This window comes from Bison bison, unplaced genomic scaffold (assembly GCF_000754665.1).
Source record: "Bison bison bison isolate TAMUID 2011002044 unplaced genomic scaffold, Bison_UMD1.0 scf7180017864162, whole genome shotgun sequence".
Classification (NCBI taxonomy): Eukaryota; Metazoa; Chordata; class Mammalia; order Artiodactyla; family Bovidae; genus Bison; species Bison bison.
The window spans coordinates 2,418,944-2,427,349 of NW_011494734.1; positions in this window are offsets into that span (position 1 = coordinate 2,418,944).

Genomic DNA, 8,406 nt, shown 5'->3' on the forward strand with positions numbered 1-8,406 from the left:
ACAGGATTCTTTACCACTGAGCCACTGGAGAAGCCCTTACTTCTGTTCTATGCTTTGTTTTCTTAGCTCTGAGGATCTTAGCTCCCTCACCAGAGATCAAACTCACAACCCTGCACTGGAAGGCAAAGTCTTAACCACTGGACTGCCAGGACAGTCCCACATTATGGAAAAACCCAAATGAACTTTTTGGCTAACAACTATCCCAAAATGAGGCCTTCTACACACTATTATATATTGGTTTTTCCGGTTTACAGTCCTGCTCAATAACAATACTCAAGGCCTCTAATACTCTAGCACTTTGATCTCTCTTCAGTAGATTTACTCCCTCTAAAAGAACAAATCATGATAAGCCAGAAAGGCAGAGGAAGTCTCAAAAGTAAGCCAGAGACTCCAGTAGAAAACTGTTTAATTCTCTATGATCTTAGAAGATTCAGCTGTTTTTAGATTGCCTCAACAGTTGGATCCTTCTTTAGATAGCTCTCACAAAAACACAGGTAATACTAACATCTTAAAATCCAGCAATATGATGCATAAATATTAGAAACTTTAACAAATGCAAAACCCCAACTCCCTTTATACACCAAAGAATTAATGCAGTGTTCTCACAAAGCAGACAATCAGGTCTCTTTCTGGCAGAGATACAGAAAAACATGCATGCCATCTATTTGAAGCATGTGTCATACCCATTGTATTTTCTTATTTTCCTCTAATGCTTCAACTACTAATGCTGCCACCTAATATGCTACCCACTATTAAACTTGAGAGTTTAGTCTTGGATAGGCCAACCAGATAAAACTCACTGATAAGTTTGACTGCCCAGCAGATCTAGGGAACCTGTTCAATATTTCTTAGTTGCACTGCTATGGCAAAAATCCCTGATCCCATACAAATTCACCTATGTCTCCTAAGGCAGGTTGTTTCTGCCCTCAAGAAATTTTATTGAAGTTCATTTGCTCATATTCAAAATCCCTACATGGATCTGGGTTTCTTTTCTAGGAGGAGAAAATAAAAAACAAACAAAACAAGCAAACAAAAAGAGTAAGCACTATCCACATGAGGGAATTCAGAGGATGTACCAAATATATGAGCCATGATGCCTGTCCCACCACAGTCCAAGCTACGGAGCTCTGCTCTGCTCCAAGAGACTGTGACTTCACCTGGAGACAGTTGAACACGAGCCAGTCAGTCCATAGCTTGGCTAATGACTTGTGAGGTATCCTAGCATGGGAAGTTGATGAATCCTTGTCTTGAAAGTTTTTAACTAAGAAATATCAAGAAGATAAGGGCATAATGATCTCACACTCTCAGTTTCTCATGCTCATAATGGAAATGGTAATATAAGTATTCACAACATCAGATCAGATCAGATTAGTCGCTCAGTCGTGTCCGACTCTTTGCAACCCCATGAATTGCAGCACTCCAGGCCTCCCTGTCCATCACCAACTCCCGGAGTTCACTCAGACTCATGTCCATCGAGTCAGTGATGCCATCCAGCCATCTCATCCTCTGTCGTCCCCTTCTCCTCCTGCCCCCAATCCCTCCCAGCATCAGAGTCTTTTCCAATGAGTCAACACTTCACATGAGGTGGCCAAAGTACTGGAGTTTCAGCTTTAGCATCATTCTTTCCAAAGAAATCCCAGGGCTGATCTCCTTCAGAATGGACTGGTTGGATCTCCTTTAGCAGGGATTAATCAATAATAGTAAAGCATTTGGAATAAGATCTGGTACATAATAAACATACAATAAATGCATTGTCATCATCATTATCATGAGTGATTGTCATTTATTCAAAAAATCTTGCATGAGAATGCATATGTATATATGTGTAATGAGGTGAAAATGAAAGGAATGAGAGATGATTAGCCCTACCAGATATGAAAATAAAAGAAAAATAAAGCTACTTTAAATAAAATGATATATAATTCATTAGAAAGAGGCAGATATAAATTGTTCTTGAAATTGACCCAAATATATATGGAAATTTAGTATATGATAAAGGTGGCATTTCAAATTAGTGAAGAAAAAGTACATTAATAAATTATTTTTAGAACAACTTGGCAGTTATTTGGAAAATAAATCTCTAACTCACCTCTAGTATAAAAAAATTCTAGATGGGTCAAAGATTTAAATATAAAAAAATGAAAGTAATAGAAGGAAATATGAATGAATATTTTATAATATTAGAGGATGCTTTTCTAGGATGAAAAAAATTCTGAAGGCTTTCAAAAAAAACTGTAATTAAAGCAAGCGTTGGAAGAAAAGTTAGAAGCAAACATTTGGGGGCAGAAATAATGCAGTGAAAGACAAATAGCAAATAGAAATATCTGCAACACAAATGAAAGTCTGAGGACTAATTCCTATAAAATACAGAGAACTCTGACTTCCCAGATGGGACAGTGGATAGGAATCCACCTGCCAACACAGGGGACACGGGGCCAATCCCTGATCCGGGAAGATTGCACAGGCCTTGTAGCAGCTAAGCCCATGCGTCCCAGCTACTGAAGTCTGTGTGCTCTAGGGCCCAGGAGCCGCAACTACTGAGCCTGTGTGTTGACACCACTGAAGCTAGTGCACCCTAGAGCCCGCAGGCCACAACTACTAGAGCCCGTGTGCTGCCGCTCCTGAGGCCCATGCGCCTAGAGCCTGTGCTCTGCAACAGAAGCAACCACAGTGAAAAGCCTGTGCACCACAATGTAGAGTAACCCCCGCTCCTTGTAACTAGAGAAAGCCCGAGCGCAGCAATGAAGACTCAGCACAACCAAAAGTAAAGTAAATAAATAAAATCAATCATCTCTTTAAAAAATACCAAGAACTCTTAAAATTCAATAAGAATGATTTTTCTCTTTCTTTCAAAAGAAAAGGCACAAAGGGTGCACAACTAACAAATATAGGGAAAATATTTAATCTCTTTATAATTCAATACATGTAAATTTTAAACAAAATTCAGTATCATTGCAAAATTATCAGATTAGCTAAGACTTCATTGATAACCATCTGTGTTGTTGAGAATGTGGGAGAAACTATTTGATTCACTGCTAGTGGGACAATTGGATCATATATTTTCAATTTTCCTTTTCCTAGCAATTCCCTTTCTACATGCTTGAACAAAAATACAAAAGTACATATAAAGATGTTCACTGCAACATTGTTCTTAAGAACAAAATACTGAAAACAGTCTCAGTTCAGTTCAGTTGCTCAGTCGTGTCTGACTCTTTGTGACACCATGAATTGCAGCACGCCAAGCTTCCCTGTCCATCACCAGCTCCCGGAGTTCACCCAAACTCATGTGCATCAAGTCGGTGATGCAAGTCTAAATGCCTGTTAATAAATGCTAGGTCATTCAGTAGTGTCCAACTCTTTTCAACCCTATGGACTGTGGCCCAGCAGGCTCCTCTGTCCTTGAGATTCTCCAGGCAAGAATACCTTGAGTGGGTTGCCATGCTCTCCTCCAGGGGATCTACCTGACCCAAGGATCAAACCTTCATGTCTTATGTCTGTTACATTTGTAGGTGGATTCTTTACCACTAGTGCCACCTGGGAAGCCTGTTAATAAGGCACTAGTTTTAAAAATTCCATATTCTAGAATACTGTATGCTGCTGCTGCTAAGTCACTTCAGTTGTGTCTGACTCTGTGTGACCCCATAGATGGCAGCCCACCAGGCTCCCCCATCCCTGGGATTCTCCATGCAAGAACATTGGAGTGGGTTGCCATCATGGGTAGATGTATATATTGGATGTACTGATACGATGGCGCTAGTGGTAAAGAATCCACCTGCCAATGCAGCAGATACAAGGGAGGCAGGTTCGATCCCTGGGTTGGGAAGATCCACTGGAGTAAGAAATGGCAGCCTACTCCAGTATTCTTGCCTGGAAATTTCTGTGGGCAGAGGAGTCTGGTGGGCTACAGTTCATGGGGCCACAAAGAGTAAGACATGACTAAACAACTGAACATACACTGACATGGCAAATGCCCAAGATGTATTTTCACTGGAAAAAACAAAATGACAGAAGAGAGTTTTTAATAACTCATATAACTATTTCAATGTCAATATAAATAAGCATGATCAGATCAGATCAGTTGCGTCCGACTCTTTGTGACCCCATGAATCGCAGCACTCCAGGCCTCCCTGTCCATCACCAACTCCCAGAGTTCACTCAGACTCATGTCCATCGAGTCAGTGATACCATCCAGCCATCTCATCCTCTGTCGTCCCCTTCTCCTCCTGCCCCCAATCCCTCCCAGCGTCAGAGTCTTTTCCAATGAGTCAACTCTTCACATGAGGTGGCCAAAGTATTGGAGTTTCAGCTTTAGCATCATTCCTTCCATAGAAATCCGAGGGCTGATCTCCTTCAGAATGGACTGGTTGGATCTCCTTGCAGTCCAAGGGACCCTCCAGAGTCTTCTCCAACACCACAGTTCAAAAGCATCAATTCTTCAGCACTCAGCCTTCTTCACAGTTCAACTCTCACATCCATACATGACCACAGGAAAAACCATAGCCTTGACTAGACGGACCTTTGTTGGCAAAGTAATGTCTCTGCTTTTGAATATGCTATCTAGGTTGGTCATAACTTTCCTTCCAATGTACATAAAATATATTCATACTAAAATATATACATGAGGCATATTGTGTGTGTATCTGTAAGTAGTAGTATTGGTGGTAGTGGTGTACCTGTGGTGATCGTGTTTGTATATACTTTGAAAGTGTCTATGTGGTATCCCCAGCCCCTAACCTTTGGGGAATGGGATAGGAAACAAGGCAGTCAGGAGGGAAATAAAAAACCTTTACTTTTTAATCTTATACATTTTTGTGCTGTCAGAATATTTTTATAATGCTGCTGCTGCTGCTAAGTCACTTCAGTCGTGTCCAACTCTGTGCGACCCCATAGACGGCAGCCCACCAGGCTCCCCTGTCCCTGGGATTCTCCAGGCAAGAACACTGGAGTGGGTTGCCATTTCCTTCTCCAATGCATGAAAGTGAAAAGTGAAAGTGAAGTCGCTCAGTCGTGTCTGACTCTTTGTGACCCCATGGACTGCAGCCCACCAGGCTCCTCCATCCATGGGATTTTCCAGGCAAGAGTACTGGTGTGGGTTGCAATTGCCTTCTCCTTTTTATAATGAATGTGTATTATTTTTATAATTTTGAAAACTGAAAGAAATTGTTAATCCTGTAATGGCTCCTTGTGGCAAAAAAATAAATCTGAAACTCCTTAGGGTCACACAAAATTGGACACAACTGAAGCAACTTAGCACGCACACCATGGGACATTGCCTTTCATGGACCTAGTGCCCGTAGGCAGGTCTACATTCACCGCTGCTCCCGCAAGACGGCCCCAGATCCCAGGGTCTGGTAACATCTCTCTTCATCTCTCCAGCCCAGCTGGAGGCAGCAGCTTTAGCTGTTGCTAACTTGGAGCTGCCTTGCCACGTCTGTTGGAATTATTAGCTCTTCCATTGGCCATGTAACCACTTCTCTGCATTCAGTTTTCTCCTTTTGAGATAACTGAAGTGCTATGTGTTTTCTGGACTGAGAATGATGTCCTATTCCTTCTTCCTATGGTAATAAAAACTATCACAGTCTGTTCTACCTTATTATAAATAAGCCCAGCAAGTACTCCAGTACCTCTGGGCTTTTGTTCAAGTTACTCCCTCAGACTGGAATGTAATTCTTTCCTTCGTCTTTCAGTCAAAAACTTACTCATTCCCTAAAGCTCAGCTCAAAGCCTATCTTCTCCAGGAATCCTCATCTATGTCTTACACATATTCACCGGCAGCCTGCATTCCAACCACACATAGAAGCAAATGGATCATCCCAATGCACTTTGTGTACAGTGTTGAAAAAGACACTCCAGTGGCAGGGGACATTGTAGGCTGATCACCTAATACCTTACTGACTACTGAGTTATCAATTTTTTTTTCTATTTTGAAAAGCTGAGAAGTAGTCACCTCATCATAGAGCCTTCTGAAACCACCCTATAAATAATGCATCCTTTTCTGGGGAAATGTAATTGCCAGTAAATTCCAAAGTCCTTTGTTTTATTTTTTAATGAGCTCACTTTCACATTTAGGTGCTTTTTAATACCACTTTTCTCTTCGGTTTGGTAATAAACGGCTCCACATTCTTGCTCCAGTTCAGTGCAAGTTCTTTTTAAAGACAGTGCCAGCCGAAGTGTAGTCATGTGTGTCCTATCCCAGCGTGTAGATGCATTTGTGGAAACCAACCCCCAGGGTCAGAAGTAACAAACTCAGGGATTTGGTCATTAGCTCAAGAACACTCCGCTCTGTTTCTCAGGAGAGTAACCTCTTATCTGTTGTGAGAACTGGGGTTTTCCCCAAGTAATTTTTGACTCCCCATCACCCGGTGATATAGGAGTAGGTCTGAATGACAGAGAAGACAATGAGTAAGATAATGAACCTTTTGTATATTGCACAAAGATGTTTCTGATCTGACAATTTTGATGACTATGTTAGGTCTTTTGTAATCCTTTAACAAGGAAGAAGCTGTTAAAGCTGTTGAAGCTGAAACTCGGATACTTTGGCCACCAGATGCAAAGAGGTGACTCATTTGAAAAGACCCTGATACTGGGAAAGATTGAATGAGGGAGGAGAAGGGGACGACAGAGGATGAAATGGTTGGATGGCATCACCGACTCAATGGACATGAGTTTGAGCAAGCTCTGGGAGGTGGTGACGGACAGGGAGGCCTGGTGTGCTGCTGTCCATGGGGTCACAAAGAGTCGGACACGACTGAATGACTGAACTGAACTGAACAAGGAAGAAAGTTCTTTTCTGATTTGCCAACTTATACCAAATAGGCCCTATATTTACCCTGACAATTCTTCCTTCTTGTTACAAAACCATAATATGTATCTTTTTAGGAAAAAGTTACATTATATAATATATATAATTTTTGAATGCTCTTCAGAAAATAGTTTCATAGATGCACACTTGTATCTGACCTCAGTTTATAGAGTGTAGCAAAGGCAAACAGTTGACAAATGTTTAATGTTTAAAATATTTACAGTATTAAAATTTCAGATTAACACTTAATACCTCTTAGTGGATATTCCTATTAGGACAGTTGCTTCTTAGGAGAGTTCCTCCCTAGGGAAAATTACTCTCTAGGGAGGAAACAAAAGTCCCAGAGTTCCCTGCATCCCAGCTGATGCTACTTTTGCCCCCCAAGGAAGCACAAAGAACAGCATAGGGCACTGTGCATGGTGAACAACCAGGCCTGTGGCACCCGCATTAACCCAACTTTCTTCCAAGTTCCAGCAACCCCACTGTCATCCTTGGCCATTATCAACATTGCAAACCCCTCTAGTCATCTATCCCTTTCCCCATTCTACTCCTCAAATCCAACTTTCTACTATTCACCTACTGTCAGCTGTCATTCCTCATGTGACGGTAAACAAATCTTTTTTTTTAATTAATCTAATTAAAGAAGTTCCCCACCCTCTGTGTCCTCTGCTTTCCTTGTGTAGAAGGAAACTCCACTCTCAGAGTCTCGTCCTTTTCTGCAGTCATCTGCTATGGGAGCTGTGCTGCACTTTCAAGCTCTACTTGAGTCCAGACTCCTGCTATTTCCACTCCCATGTCATTAATATCACCATTAGTCCCTCACTGTTATTCTCATCTCTGACCTCACCACACATTCACCTTAAACTCAGTGACTTATGTTACGACTTCTTTCCAGAGCACATTGCAAAAGACCATTCATAGACCACCTTAGTCTCCTAATACCTTGGGCTTTCAAGACAGCACCTTGAGTTTAATTGCTCCCTAGAATTTCTGTTGTTATATCCAGTCTATGCTACTTTACTATGGTAGCCCAAGCAAATTGAGACAACATCCAGTATCAACCTATATACTATTCTATATGAACTTTTATACTGTCCTCTGAAACAATGAGTTTTCTTATGCAAAATTTAGATGCACAGTTTTAAGACCAAAGCATGAAGTCATCCTCTGTAATCCTCTGTCTCCTCCTCTGTAAAACAGATATGACATTTTCTGCTCTGCCAGTCTCACATCATTGTTGTGACAATCAAACACACACGGACACACTCTGCAAACCTGTAAGTGCTAGGAAATGCAAGCATCACGTGATCAGGCTCCTGGCCACCTTTTGAGCCCAGAAGGCAGCTGCACATTATGAATGTCAGTTCCTTGCTTCCTTTTTCACCCAGAACAAGCAGTTACTATAATTCTTAGTTGAAATAATTACATGGGGAAGCGTCCAGAAGCAGCAGGAAAATTTCAGACAGCCCATTCCAGGGAGTCAGCCCAGGAGGAAACCTTGGAAAACCTTAGCTAGAGAAAGGAAGAGTAAAACAAATGTGCAATTTAAAGAAGGAATAGAGCCAAAAAGCGGAGAGAACTCTGGCTTTTGTTTCCAAGGAAAC